The sequence below is a fragment of the Rhipicephalus microplus genome, chromosome 3 (genome assembly GCF_043290135.1).
Source record: "Rhipicephalus microplus isolate Deutch F79 chromosome 3, USDA_Rmic, whole genome shotgun sequence".
Taxonomy (NCBI): Eukaryota; Metazoa; Arthropoda; class Arachnida; order Ixodida; family Ixodidae; genus Rhipicephalus; species Rhipicephalus microplus.
The window spans coordinates 133,778,074-133,793,800 of NC_134702.1; positions in this window are offsets into that span (position 1 = coordinate 133,778,074).

Sequence of the window (15,727 nt, forward strand, 5' to 3'; positions counted from 1 at the left end):
TAGGATAGCCACACTGAGTTAACCCTTGCCGCCAGAAAGCACGGAAGTCAACGGAAAAGAGTAGAGGACAGGAAAGATTTGAAGTAAGAGAAAAGACGAAGATGTGAGGGGGAGACAGGAAAAGGCGACTGCCGATTCCCCCCGGGTGGGTCAATCCGGGGGTGCCGTCTACGTGAAGCCAGGGCCAAAGGGGTGTGTTGCCTCTGCCGGGGGACCTTAAAGGTCCAATCACCCAGCGTCAGCTCAACCCCCAAGATCCCCTTTTCCCCGGACACGGCAAAGCCACGCACGGCTAGGCGTGGGAGGGAGTAGAAACTCCGCCGTTAGCTCGGGTCCGTGGTGTCCCTACACACCAAACGCCTGCTTTCACAGGCGCCCCTGCGGGGCAACTAGCAACAAACCGACAGACTCGTATGTTATGCAATATATATATCAAGCATTGTTTATTGTGCGCAGTTCAGAAAGCCAGAACTATACTGTATTTCCTTACACCACTACATATTACGCAGTATTAAGTTTCAGCGGCAACACAACAAATCTCGATAACATACTGGTGGCAAAGCTCTTTCAGAACGGCTGCCATGGCGTCTTGCCACGACGGCTACATATTTTCGTCTGCTAGCGGAAGCTTAATGCGCCACCAGTGCCACCAAACCGGAAGCTGTCCCGGCGCCGTGGAACGAGTATAGTCTGACGTGCGGGAATTTGCAACTTACCTAGTCTAGAAACGTTTGTTGAGCGAGCCCCTTCTGCGCGTGGCTATGGTGGCTAGATGGGGAGGTGGCGCGAGCGCGGCGCGAAAGGCGATGCGCCGTTCCATGACACGTAGCGGTGGCGCTGCGGCCCGTAGTAAGATGCCCCTCCGCCGCGGCCTTCTATCTACTGCGTACACGGCGCTCATTTCATTATCGGCTGCTCATTTTGGAATGAGCACGACAATACATCTAAGCTTTCAAAACCGCTCTGATGCGGTACAAGTATCCGATACTTGCGTTATGATCCCTGTAATCTTATAATTTATTTCACTGCACTCACTTTTGGCTAAGAGTGTTTGCTTTTTGGAACCGGTAGCCTGTCGTCCTAGTGTGCGCTGTGCGACTGAAGTTCATAGCACCCGCACTCGCTAAAAATATGGCTGGGCTAAGGTGTAAGACTATTGCCGAGATATTGCAAAAGTTTGATTGCCATTGCTCGCGTCAAACGACATCGCTTTTATTCACTACAGGCGGACTTTAAAGATTAACACTTATTTTGCATACAAGATTAATTTACAATAACATATTCATATCTGAGCAACATACATGAAGCCAAAAAGAAGCAAGAAAACGCATTCCACATACACAAATAAAACAAACTAAAACAGAACATATAGCGAAACCTAACACAAACAGAACATACAATAAAATAAAATATCACCCACAGATATATTGAAAAATCACAGAAATTTTACCTTAAACAGTGCCATATTAACGGAATGCGAATACAAATAGTGTGACGTATCTTGCAGAAAAATGAAGAAAAAGCATCTGCTAGTACTCATGAGATTTCTTTGGACACTGGAATGATGCATGAAGAGTAGATGACGTCAAGACTAGGACCAGTTGTTTTACAAGATGAGACACTACAATCCACAAACACAACCAATAGCAGCATTGTTATCGTGCTAAGGCACTGATGCAAACATTTTCTGATGATGATGAGTAGTTTTTAGTGGCGCAAGGGCCAATTGATGGCCAAAGAGCGCCATTTCAAATAACTACAGATATGAACAATGATATGGTGCGTGGCTGTAAAGGGGCCTTAAAATTCCTCGCTCATACGCGGGTTAAAACATGAAAGTAATAAAATCATGACAGTGGCATGACATATGTGTAGTGATAGCGGATGGCAAAATGTCATGATAATAAAACCATGATGAAGATGTAGTCACCGCAGCCACGACCACTCTATAGGGGTCGTGCTACAGATGACCTAGAAATATCGGGTGAACGCTTTGCACATCTTTTAAAAACGTAAAAAGTGTTTGCAGTTTAAAAAGCGGATCCCTACCGATGAGCATCCCCGGGTGTAGAGGGAGCTGCTGTCAGTAGGGCAGTAAAAAGTGCTTTTTCCTTAGAGCATCCAGCTCATTGCACTGGACGAGAATGTGGAGAACCGTAAGGGGCTCTCCACATCTCTCACAATATGGTGAATCACCGGTAGACAGGAGAAATGAATGTGTAGAATGTGTATGTCCTGTTCTAAGCCTTGTTAGTATTACATCTGTGTGTCGTGATTTTGATAAAGGGGCGGCCAATACCTTGTTGCGGCTTAATAGCATGGAGTTTATTATCTGTGTGTTCATCCCACATGCGCTGCCAATACCCACTGAGCTTTCGTTTTATAAAAGGTTTTAAGTCAAGTGCAGGGACTAGTGTTGATGCATTGGCAGTAGAAACATTAGCGCAAGCAGCCAGACTGTCGGCCAAAAACGTTCCCTTGATTTTCACGGTGCCCTTGAACCCAGCAGACAACGACATGCTGTTTTGATGTGTAGAGTGTGCACAGAAGTGAGTAGAGTGACACCAGCACGGGGTTCTTGTGTTTTTTAGGAGTTTTCAGGGCTTTGACCACGCTTAGGAAATCTGTGTATATTACCGCCTTTTGTAATCTTATCTGTTTAATGTGTTTTACGACCGCCAGTATTGCATAAGCTTCTCCTGTGAAAATGCTTGCATTAGAATAAAGAACGCCGGCCTCGGAAAAGGATTGGCCTACCACTGCATATGACACAGAAGTGTTTGACTTTGACGCATCAGTCAAGAACTCAGGGCATGTGTATTTATGTTGTAGTTCTAAAAAGTATGTATGCATGTGTGCAAGTGGTGCGTGCTTTGTGACATCAACAAAAGAAACATCACAGTCTATAAGCTGCCACTGCCACGGTGGCAGATATGTTGCAGGAGCCATCAAACTGGGTTCAAGAAGAGGCACACCTGTTTCTTCGGCCAGGCTCCTTACACGCAGCGCGTAGGGCTGCCTAAACGAAGGACGGTTCTCGAACAAGCCAGAACAAGACAAATCATTAATTGTGAAATGGGAAGGATGTTTCTTGTCTGCCTTCACCTTCAAAAAGTACAAAAAAGACAGGGAACATCTTTGTAGGTGGAGCGACCATTCATTCGAATCCACGTACAGGCTCTCCACAGGGCTGGTGCGGAAAGCACCCGTAGAGAGGTGAATGCCTAGATGGTGGACAAGGTCGAGAATTTTCAAGGCTGATGGTGTTGCCGACTGATAGATTATAGCACCGTAACCTAGGCGTGTGCGTACGAGGCTTTTATATAAGTTAATAAAACATTTCCTGTCACTACCCCATGTAGTGTGTGACAACACTTTCAAAATGTTCATTGTTTTTAAGCACCTGTCCCTTAAATACTTGATGTGTGGGGTGTACGTTAGCTTGGTGTCTAATATGAGACCAAGAAACTTGTGCTCGGTCTTCACTGACAGAGGTTGACCATGCAGGTCAATGTCGGGGTCAGGATGGAGGTCCCTCTTTCGGCTGCACAAGACACAAGTGCTCTTTTGCGCGTTGAGTATAAAACCATTCTCGTTTGCCATTTGAGATACCTTGTTTAACCCTAGTTGAACTTGACGTTGGCACATTGAGATGTTGCACGATTTGTAACCAATCTGCACATCATCGACATATAGGCAGTAAAAATATTTCGTGGGAGAGACAGGTGCAAGGAATTCATTTTAACTATGAAAAGTGTACAGCTCAATACACCTCCTTGTGGCACTCCTGTTTCTTGGACAAATACTCGAGATAACACAGTGCCAACTTGGACACGGAATGTACGGTTGGACAGGTAGCTTTCGATAACTGTCAGCATTCTACCCCGCACACCTAAATGTGACAGGTCTCGCAATATGCCGAAGCGCCATGCAGTGTCATATGCCTTTTGATTGATTAGTGGTGTTTATTGGCGTAAGGGCCAGATATGGCCAAAGAGCGCCAGAGCGATGATAATGAATTGTGGGATGTGCAGTGTAGATAAAACAAATGTGACGTGGCTGTAAATGGGCCTAAAAAACAGTCGCTGTACGTGTGTAAAAATATACATATGGTAAAATTATGGCAATGACAAATGATGTGAGCTATGGAGACATAAAATGATTTAAAAGTGATAAGTATGTCAAATAAAAACTTGGCATGGAGCACCAGTGCCTCGACAGAGCCCTTAAAACAAGAGCATGGAGGCCTGGGCTCATTGAAATCTGCTATCACAGCAGCATCCTCTGAACAGAGGATGTGCTATGAACCTGTTGGGCTAAAAACATTCAATGTTGGACTAAACACATTCAGTACTACATCCTTTAAAAAGCTTAAAACTGATTTTGTATTAAAAAGCGGCTCTTCACCGAGAAACATAATCGGATGTAAAGGAAGATTATCGCGGTATGCTAAAGCAAAATATTTCTTTCTCTCCCTTTCAGCTTTCGCACACTCCAGGAGGACGTGGAGGACGGTTAGCCTGTCACCACATCCACCACAAGTAGGAGGTTCATCGCCAGTCAGAAGAAAGTTATGAGTACCATAAGTGTGTCCTATTCTGAGGCGACAGAATAGGACATCAGTTCGCCGCGTTCTTGTAGCGGAGGGCCAGTAACCCAACCGCGGCTTAATCAAATGAAGCTTATTATTTATTTCTGTGTCCCACAAGCGTTGCCAGTGGTTTCGCAGTTTCTTTCGTAGAAAGGGTTTTAGATCTGTTGCAGGGACAGTAGCGGTGGGGTTAATAGCGCGCATTATAATTGACGTGGCCATTTGGTCAGCTAAGACAATGCCCTCAATACTTCTATGGCCAGGTACCCAGCAAATAGTAATATGCTGGTGGGACATATACGCTGTACACAGAACGGAATATAGCTCAATTATTATCGGATTTCTGAATCTGAAAAGGGATCTTAATGCATTTACGACGCTTAACGAGTCTGTGAATATAATTGATTTTTGTATGTTTGATTTCCGTATATGCTTCACAGCGGACAATAGTGCATAACCCTCAGCCGTAAATATACTTGTTTCTGGGTGCAGCACGCCGGATTCCGAAAAGGATGGTCCGATGGCTGCATAAGCCACCCCTGCATGCGACTTGGAAGCGTCAGTATAAAACTCTACGCATGAGTAATTGGACTGGAGTTCTCGGAAATGCATTTTAATATGTGCTTCTGGTGCGTGTTTAGTGATCTCAACAAATGAGGTGTCACAGTGTATAAGCTGCCACTGCCACGGCGGTAAAAGTATCCCTGTGGGCGTAGGACACAGTTCCAGCAGCGGAACACCCATTTCCTCACACAAGTTTCTCACACGCAAGGAGAACGGCTTTCTCACTGTGGGTCGATTATGGAAGAGGGTGGCAGCGGTCATATCGTTTATAGTTGAATAAGATGGATGCTTGATGTTTGCACGTACCTTTATAAAATATGTGAAACTGCTATAGGATCGCTGCAGGTGAAGTGACCACTGATTCGACTCTACGTAGAGGCTCTGGATCGGGCTTGTCCTGAAAGCACCGGTTGCAAGTCGGATACCCAGATGGTGAGCGGGGTCTAGGCTTTTTAATGCACTTGGCGTTGCGGAATGATAAATTACAGAGGCATAATCAAGGCGCGACCCGACAAGGCTTTTGTATAACTACAAGATGCACTTTCGATCACTACCCCATGTTGTACGTGACAAGAGTTTTAGGACGTTCATCGCTTTCAAACATTTCATTTTGACATATTTAATATGGGGAATAAACGTAAGTTTAGAATCTAAAGTGGTTCCCAGGAATTTATGCTCGCTGCTTACAGAGAGTTGGTCTCCTTTGATCGCAACATTTGGTTGTGGCATTACCCCTCGTTTGTTGGAGAAAAGTATGCAAGTACTTTTCTTCGTGTTTATTTTAAAACCGTTTTCATCCGCCCATTTAGAGAATTTATTCATTCCAAGCTGCACTTGTCGTTCGCAGACAGACGTATTGCACGATTTGAAACTCATCTGCACATCATCAACATACACGGAATAAAACATCGCTCTTGGAATGACTGACTGCAGGGAGTTCATTTTTACAATGAAGAGTGTGCAACTAAGCACACCCCCTTGCGGAACACCAGTCTCTTGGGTAAAAGTTCTAGAGAGAGCATTTCCCACTTTTACGCGAAAGGTTCGGTTAGACAGGTAACTTTTAATTGTGTTTAGCATGTTCCCACGGATGCCCATGGTGACAAGATCGCGGAGAATTCCAAATCGCCATGTGGTGTCATACGCCTTCTCTAAGTCTAGGAATACCGAAAGTACAAACTGCCTATGAATAAATGCATCTCTGATGTATGTCTCTATGCGAACAAGGTGGTCTGTTGTCGACCTCCCCTCTCTGAAACCACACTGAAGGGGGTCTAGTATACTGTTACTTTCTAAAAAGTGGATTAAGAGCCGGTTTATCATTTTCTCATATAGTTTGCATAGACAGCTTGTTAGCGCTATTGGCCTGTAGCTGGCGGCCAAAGACGGATCTTTGCCTTGTTTAAGTACTGGGATGACTATAGCTTCTTTCCATGACAGTGGAATATACCCAACTGCCCACATGTTATTAAAGAGAGTTAGGAGTGTTTTTAGTGCTTCGGGGTGAAGGTACTTGACCATTTCGTATGTTATACGATCAACACCTGGCGCTGAGTTGTTGCAGCACGCAAGAGATGCCTTAACTTCAGCTAATGTAAATGGGCAGTTGTAAGACTCACTGGATGGACGTTTACATTTAAGGGGCTGTCGCTCTTCGCGTTCTTTGAATTTTAAGAACGTTTCTGTATAGTTTGATGCACTTGAGACGTATTCAAAGTGTTCGCCTAGGCAGTCCGCCTGCTCCACCAGGCTCTCCCCTCGGCTATTTACCAAAGGTAGGGGGTGTGTCTCCCGACCCATTAACTTGTTTACCCTATTCCGAACCTTCGTTTCGTCGGAGTAAGAATTTATACCGGAGGTGTACCTATTCCAACTTTCTTTCTTTGCAAGACGACGCGTTCTTCTGGCTTGGGATTTAACCTGTTTGAAATTGTTGAGGTTTTCAGCTGTTGGGTAATTTCGGAGTAGCCTCCAAGCTTTTTTTTTGTCTATTGCGCGCTTTCCGTTAGTCGTCGTTCCACCATGGAATGCGACGTTTATTGGTCATTCCGTTGGTTTGCTTGATACATTTCACTGCAGCGTCAATAATAAAACCTGTTAGGAATGCTACAGCATCGTCTACATTAAAATCAGCAATCTCATATCCGTCTAAAAATGTAATTTCTCGAAACAGTTCCCAGTTGGCTGACTTGGTGTTCCAGCGAGGAAAGTCAGGCGAGCATGTATCTTCTTTTGTTAACTTTAACATTATCGGGAAGTCGTCACTCCCAAAGGGGTTCTTGAGAACAGACCACTCCAGATAAAAAATTAGTGTACTCGAGACAATACTCAGGTCTATAGAAGAGTATGTGTTTTGCGTAGTGCTATAATATGTTGATTCTTTTTTGTTAAGTAAACATGCACCTGACGAAAACAGAAAGTGTTCTATTAGGCGTCCTCGTGCATCCAAACGGGAGTCGCCCCATAAAGGATTATGTGCATTTAGATCACCAACGACTATATATGGCGGAGGAAGTTCATCAATGAAGCTTTGAAATTCTGTCTTTGAAAGTTGACAGCACGGAGGAATGTAAATAGAAGTAATTGTTAGTAGCTTCCCGAACAGCACTGCTCGGACAGCAACTGCCTCAAGAGAAGTTCGGAGGTTTAATTGCTTACAGGCAACACCTTTATCAACTATTATAGCGACACCGCCCGACGAGGCGGCAGCGTCGTCACGGTCTTTGCGGAAGATAGCATATTGCTTTAGAAAATTTGTTTGTGTGGACTTAAGATGTGTTTCCTGAACACACAGCACCTTTGGAGTATGTTTATTAAGGAGTTTTCTAATATCATCGAGGTTATGGAGAAGTCCTCTCACATTCCACTGTAAAATCTGCGTGTCCATTTTAGATGTCTTTTGTGCTGTGTGGTCAAGGATAGAAAATTAGCTCACGGACCCTTTCCAGGGGCCGTGACACGAGATTTTTCTTTTTTGGATCGGTCGACGGAGCCGCACCGATCCTTAGGCGCTTGCTGCGCCCTCACGCTCGAAGTTGTGTCCATTTCCTCTAGCGAGGCACTGGACAAGCGCTCTTGCGAGCGCTGCGGTTGTTTTGAAGGCCTCGCCTCTAAAGACAAGGCCTTCGCGGCCCCCAGCCCAGAGGTTGGTGGGTCCTTCTTCGATGGCGGAGCAGCACTGGCTGCAACCGCCGTGGGGGCGGATGGCGTCACCGCTGGCTCACTAAACGTGTGCCAGACAGGCGCCGGGGGCCGTCGTGGCGCTGCCCCCTGACGCGCCACTTCGGCAAAGCTGGTTTCTGGCAGGTAGGACACCTGCCTTCGTGCCTCCCTAAATGAAATGTTTTGTTTTACTTTAATCGTGACAATTTCCTTTTCTTTTTTCCAGCTAGGGCATGACCGTGAGTATGCGGCATGCTCCCCGTTACAGTTCACGCAGTGAGGAGAGTTTTCACAAGCATCAGATGTGTGTTCATCAGCACTGCATTTCGCACAAGTTAGGCGGCCTCAGCAGTTCTGAGAACTGTGGCCTAACCACTGGCATTTAAAACATCTGAGAGGGTTCGGTATATATGGCCTCACTCGAAGCTTGATGTACCCTGCCTCAACGAAGTCGGGCAGTACACTTGAATTGAAAGTAAGTATTAAGTGCTTAGTCTGGATTTCTTTGCCATCGCGCCTCATCCTAATTCGTTTCACATTGATGACATTCTGTTCGGTAAAACTCCCAGTAGTTCAGCCTCCGTCAGCCCTAACAGGTCATCATCTGAGACAACGCCACGGGTGGTGTTCATGGTTCGGTGTGGAGTTACTATTAATTTGGTATCTGCACATTTCTTTAGGTTAGGCAATTTTTCATATTGTTTCTGGTCGCGGAGCTCCAACAGGAGGTCACCACTTGCCATTCTCGAAGCTTTATATCCTGGGCCAAAGATTTCTGTCAAAGACTTCGAAACAAGAAAAGGTGAAATTGTTCTCACTGGTTTGCCGGGTGTGTCAGCGTGGACAACGTGAAATCGGGGAAAGGATACTCTCTGGTGACCATAAAACTGGAAGACTTCATCGGTGCGCCCTCTTTTTTGAGGGCGATCAGGGAGTGGGGGGAAGGAACTAGCCATAAAAAAAGGTTTCTTTTCGGCAGCGGTGCCAGCCACCCACCATGGAGTCCTACAAGGGGACGCTGCAGGGTCTGGAAGCACAGGCCCTGCAGACGCCAGCTGTACACCACCACTATAACCGATTATGGTGTATCTAAGGTAGGATAGCCACACAGGGTTAACCCTTGCCGCCAGGAAACACGGAAGTCAACGGAAGAGAGTAGAGGACAGGAAAGATTTAAAGTAAGAGAAAAGACGAAGATGTGAGGGGGAGACAGGAAAAGGCGACTGCCGATTTCCCCTGGGTGGGTCAGCCCAGGGGTGCCGTCTACGTGAAGCCGGGGCCAAAGGGGTGTGTTGCCTCTGCCGGGGGGCCTTAAAAGTCCAATCACCCAGCATCCCCTTTTCCCCGGACACGGCAAAGCCACGCACGGCTAGGCGTGGGAGGGAGCCGAAACTCCCTCGTTAGCTTGGGTCCGTGGTGTCGCTACACACCAAACGCCTACTTACGCAGGCGCCCCTGCGGGGTCATATGCCTTTTCCATATCGAGAAACACAGAAAGAAAAAATTGCTTATGAACAAAAGCGTCGCGAATTTGTGCTTCGATACGGACAAGGTGGTCAGTGGTGGACCGAGCCTCTCGAAACCCACACTGGTATGGGTCAAGTAGGCCACTAATTGCAAGGAAGTGTATCAGGCGCCTGTTAATCATTTTTTTCAAAGGCTTTGCAAATACAGCTGGTTAATGCTATTGGCCTGTAGCTGGAAACTGAGGCCGGGTCTTTGCCTTGTTTTAGGATTGGGATAATGATAGCTTCCTTCCAGGCTGAGGGTAGCTCGCCGGAAGATCATATCGCATTATACAGAAAGAGGAGAGCTTTCTGGGTTTCAGTGGGCAGGTGTTTTAACATTTCATATGCCACACGGTCCGGGCCTGGGGCAGATTTATTGCAGCAGGCAAGTGAGGCCTGCAGTTCAGCCAAACAAAAAGGTTCGTTGTATGCCTCATGTGTTCTGGGCTTGCGCTCTAATCTTTGTTTTTCTATTGCGGTTTTGTATCGTCGGAACGCTTCACTATAGTGTGCTGAGCTGGAGACCTGTTCAAAGTGCGCTCCGAGAGTGTTTGCCTGGTCTTCTGAACTCTCCCCTTGTGTGTTCACTAGAGGAAGCGAATGTGTTTTTCGTCCTGCCACCTTACCAACCATGCTCCAGACTCTCGACTCATCTGTGTATGAGTTAATGCCCGATACAAATTTGTGCCAACTTTCTCTTCTCGCCTGTCGGCGCGTCCTCCTTGCTTGCGACTTGACGTTCTTAAAGTTTACAAGATTCTCGGCTGTGGGCGAGTCTCTAAGCAACCTCCATGCCTTATTTTGTTTTTTCTGAGCATCACGGCACTCATTATTCCACCATGGTACTCGTCGTTTGCTTGATGGTCCACATGTTTGGGGAATACATTTTGTTGCTGCATCAACCAAGAAAGCTGTAAAGTAGCATACAGCATCCTCTATGCTCAATGCCGCCATGTCAGTCCAAAATAATAACGTCATTTTTCGAAACTTTTCCCAATCAGCTTTGTCGGTGAGCCATTTGGGAACTTGTGCACGACATGTATTTGTTATTGATGTGCTGATAACGATAGGAAAATGGTCACTACCATATGGATCATTAATGACTTCCCATTTAAGTAGAGGCAGGAGTGATGGGGATATTATGCTGAGGTCTATTGCTGAGTACGTATTGTTAGCGATGTTGTAATATGTTGGCTCTTTCCGATTCAGCAGGCACGCACCGGAAGAAAAACGGAGCTGTTCAATCAGGCGGCCTCGAGCACCGCAGCGAGTCACCCCATAGATTGCTATGTGCATTGAAATCTCCAAGGAGGATATAAGGTTCTGGAAGTTGATCTATTAGGGACAGGAATTCACGTTTTTCAAGATGGTAGGGTGGAGGTATGTAGACAGAGCAGATGGTCACGAGTTTGTTCAGGAGGACTACACGAATAGCCACTGCTTCAAGAGATGTTTCGAATGGTAGATGAGTACATGCAATCCCTTGATTTACTATAATGGCCACACCACCAGATGACGTGACAGCTTCATTCCTGTCCTTTCGAAAAATGATATACTGGCGTAGAAAATTAGTGATCTTGGGTTTTAGGTGTGTTTCTTGTACACACAGCACTTTTGGTGACTGTTTATGTAAAAGTTCTTGAATATCGTCAAGGTTTCTCAGTAGTCCTCTGACATTCCACTGTAAAATTTGTGCCTCCGTTTTTAATGTAGTTAAGTGCTGTGTGTAAAGAAACGTTGCCTTAAGTTACAGGGCCTGTTGGGGCCCTGTAATACGGGTTTTCTCTTTCTTGCTTCGCTCCAAAGAGCTGCACCTTTCCTTCGGCGTGTGGGGCGCCGGAGGAGTATGGCTTGTGTCCATCACCTCTTCTGAGGTGGTGGATGGTGCCTGCTTGGCAGGCACCTTCATGGCAGTTTCGGACTTGACTGCACTTGCAGTGGTCCGAAGTCCAGCAGACTCTGTAGTCTGCTGGCCCTTTTGAACAGGAGGCGGAGCAGTACAGACTGCTCCAGCCGGAGGCGCTTCTGGCACAACCGCAGTCACACTTGGTGTGAATCTCGCGGGTGCCGAAAGACGTGGCACGGCGCCTCGACGCGCCACGTCGGCGAAGGAAGGTTTAGAATTATTGTGTGTACAAAAACGTTGACGTGCCTCTTGAAATGACAGGTTGAACTTTACCTTAAGTTCTAATATTTGTTTCTCTTTTTTCCATGCAGGGCATGATCGGGAGTAGGCAGCGTGATCTCCCTCACAGTTAGCGCAACAGGCTTCTGAAGTGCAGTTTTCGGATACATGTTCACAAGATGCGCACTTCGCACACCTAGCGCACCCTCTGCACGTTTGGGATCCGTGTCCGAAGCGCTGACACTTGAAACATCGGCGAGGATTCGGTATATAAGGTCTGACAGGAAGCTTGCAGTAACCAGTTTCAATAGAGTCGGGAAGGTTGCTTGTACCGAAGGTAACTATGATGTGCTTTGTTGGGATCTGTTTATTATCTCGCCTGATTATTATTCTCTGTACTTTCACTACATTTTTTTCTTGCCAGCCTTCGAGCAATTCACTTTCAGAAAGCTCGAGGAGGTCATCATCAGATATGACACCACGCACTGTGTTCATCAACCTATGTGGGCCCACTGATATTGGGATGTTATCAAATGAAACGAGTTTTGTGAGCTTGTCGTACTGAGTCTTGTCACGAACTTCTAGAAGGAGATCACCATTCCCCATCTTAGTTACTTTATAGCCAGGGCCCATTGCATCTGTGAGCGTTTTCGAGACAATAAATGGTGAAATAGATCGAACTGTTTTCTTTTCATTTTGGCTGTGGATTACATGATACTTGGGGAAGGTCTGTTTAGGCTGTGCAGTAAAGAAGCTGTCATCGGTGCGCCACCTTTTCAGGCGGCGATCAGGGAGTGCAAGAAAAGGGTTTTCCATAAGAAGCATTTTGAATTCGGCGGCGATGGTGGCCACCCACCACCGAGCCCAACAAGGGGACGCTACAAGGTTGAATAGTGAACACTTGGAGACGCCAGCCATGCATCGCCGCTATAACCGAATATAACTACCCGAGGTTGGGTAACTACACAGGGTTAACCCTCGCCGCCAGGAAATTCGGAAGTAAACGGAAAAGAGAAGATGACAGGACAGTTGAAAAGTGAGAGATAAAGACGAAGATGTAGGAAGAGAGAGATAGGAAAAGGCGACTGCCGATTTCCCCTGGGTGGGTCAGCCCAGGGGTGCCGTCTACGTGAAGCTGGGGCCAAAGGGGTGTGTTGCTTCTGCCGGGGGGCCTTAAAGGTCCAATCACCCAGCGTCAGCTCAACCCCCAGGATCCTCTTTTCCCCGGACACGGCAAAGCCACGCACGGCTAGGCGTGGGAGGGAGTCAGAACTCCCCCGTTAGCTCGGGTCCGTGGGGTCACTACACACCAAACGCCTACTTGTGCAGGCGCCCCTGCGGGGGCAAGCATTTTCTGCTGAAAAAAAATTCAAAATAGAAGCACTCAACCACAATACAATACATGTCTCAATTTCAGCAATTTCATTCGCTTCGGCCTTTCACTTCTTAAAGAATTCTGGCTTTTCACTTGGAAATGAAGCCTAGTTAACACGTAAAACTTGGTTATCTTGTTGGTGAGAATTATGCTGTGCTTAGCACATCCAACATTCAACAAGAGTCAGCTTTGCGAGCTGAAGTACTGAAACTAACTCAATAAGGCTATCACTGTTCACCTGCTTTAAACTAAAGCAGCTTGTAAATGTGTTTTCAAGTGTTGTCACAAATGAATTTAGCTGCTCTGATGGGTATAAAAGGCGTCCCCTGTCTACTGCTTTAGTGAAGGATGCTGTTTCTGGAGGTGACCCATCCTTTTCTTGAAGCGGCTGTCGGCAACAATCCGTGCACTTGGTGCTGGCAATACTTCGTCTTGCCACATAGCCAGCCATGTAGTATATGAGCCTCGAGTCGCTGGCTTGCACAACCATCGAAATGTGGCCAAGGAGGTCACAACCATTCAGCACGTCATGAGCCTCAGAAAGATTGCCTATGTCAAGAAGATCATCGATTCTTTGCTGAGGAGTATTGCTGACATCATCAGTTCCTACCAAGTTTCTCAAGAATCCTGAAGACACATTTCCATGTGCAGGTGACTTAACGAGGTTTTGGAAACTTAGTGTGTTTACTGAGAATAAAAACTGGCTCGGAGTAGGGTGGTCATTACACCCTGACATTTGTCGCACAATCCCAAAAAGCCTTTCAATTGAGTCTTGGCACAACCGGCTTGTCATAAGGTAATGCTAGTTAAGCTTGGTAACTACATAATCCAACAAACGCAGAGTGCTCAAAAGAGTGACCCGGAGGCCTTCAGCTGTGCTCTGGCTTAGATAGCCTTCAGATGTAGCTGCTCTTTCCCACTCATCCAAATATTCCAGGAAGCTTTCAATAGAACCATGAAGAGTGTTTCCTGGCCTCAGAGCGCCTGAACTGCATCTCGATGTCATGGCCTCGATTATTCCTCGCATTCTTTCGATAAAGCCGGAAGTGGCAGCTACATCACCATGCCTACTTTCTATTTCTTTCTTGTACAAGAATAAACTTCTGAGCACTTCATCACTGAACAACCGGAAAGCAATGTTGACTCTCATGCTCTCAAAGCCATTGGGTCGCACAACTGACTGGTTCACGTGTGGCATTGCTTTAAGTGTGGTGTCATGCCTGTCGTCGCATCTTCTAGCACAATCTATATGGGCTACACTAGCACGTCCTTCTGGCAGATTGAAGTCTTTGCGCACGAAACCATTCCGCACACATTTGAGAAGGTGCGGGAAGTCGGAAATGAAGTAAATAAAACGTTCAGCATCAGTTGGGTGCTGGCTCCTGCACAATATCTTGCCCTTTTTTCCACACACACCAAACGAATGCCACATGCTTCTGTTCCAGGCAGCCTCATCACAGGTTATAAAATCTACATGTAGTCCAGCGTTCTCACACAATACCACAGCTTCAAGTATGATCTTGGAAGGTATATCTGCTTTTACATTGCTATGTGAAGCAAACACACCAACAATTTGGTGCCACTTGCCACGAAACGGTTGAAACATCACCACAAGACCGTGGTCACAAGTGAGCATGCGCTGGTCTTCAGGTGTGAATTCACCGAGATCTACAAAACCTTCAATTTTCCCATTTGATGCAAGGCTGAGATTTTCGGAGAGCTTCAGTTCATCAAACAGAAGTCCACCATGACATTTCGAAGGGTCCATTGTTTTGGTTTTCTCTTTTACAGCAGCCAACAACTTGCTGCTCAGTTCAAACCCACTTCTGTACTTTCTCAGGAAACAACGAAGGGATGTACGCGAGGTCAGAACCATGATTTTGCGCTTTATGTGTTCGTAGAGCCGGGGGCTTTTCATGCACATGACTTCACATTCCAATACCCATTCTGCCTCATATTTCATCCCTTTCGTGCTTTTGCGCTTGCATGCTGCCAGACATGCTCTGACCTGTTGCTGCTGCTTTACAGGCAGAGCATGCAATGCTTTCTCAAACATTTCTGAGTTGATCTGCGCATTTTTTCCCTTTAGGTTCTGGATCACAGACTTTCCTTTGAGAATTGTGAGCCTGCTTCTTTTCAGTTGCGCAGTTCAAAGCTTTAGCTTGTATGACGTTCTCCGACCACGAGTATTACCTCTCCTTCTGTAGGAAGCCTGATTCTGCAGGAGCTTCCAGAGATACTTGCACTGTGAGCATGCCTGCTTTGCTGACTGTGCAACACCGAAGCAAGAAGCACTGAATACCTTGCTGCCATGCGTCTTCTCTTTGCGCTTCGGGTTGGGGCTGAACTCGCCTTCTTCTCCAAATCCTTTGCTAGTTAGTTAGTTAGTTATGTTGGGTTTT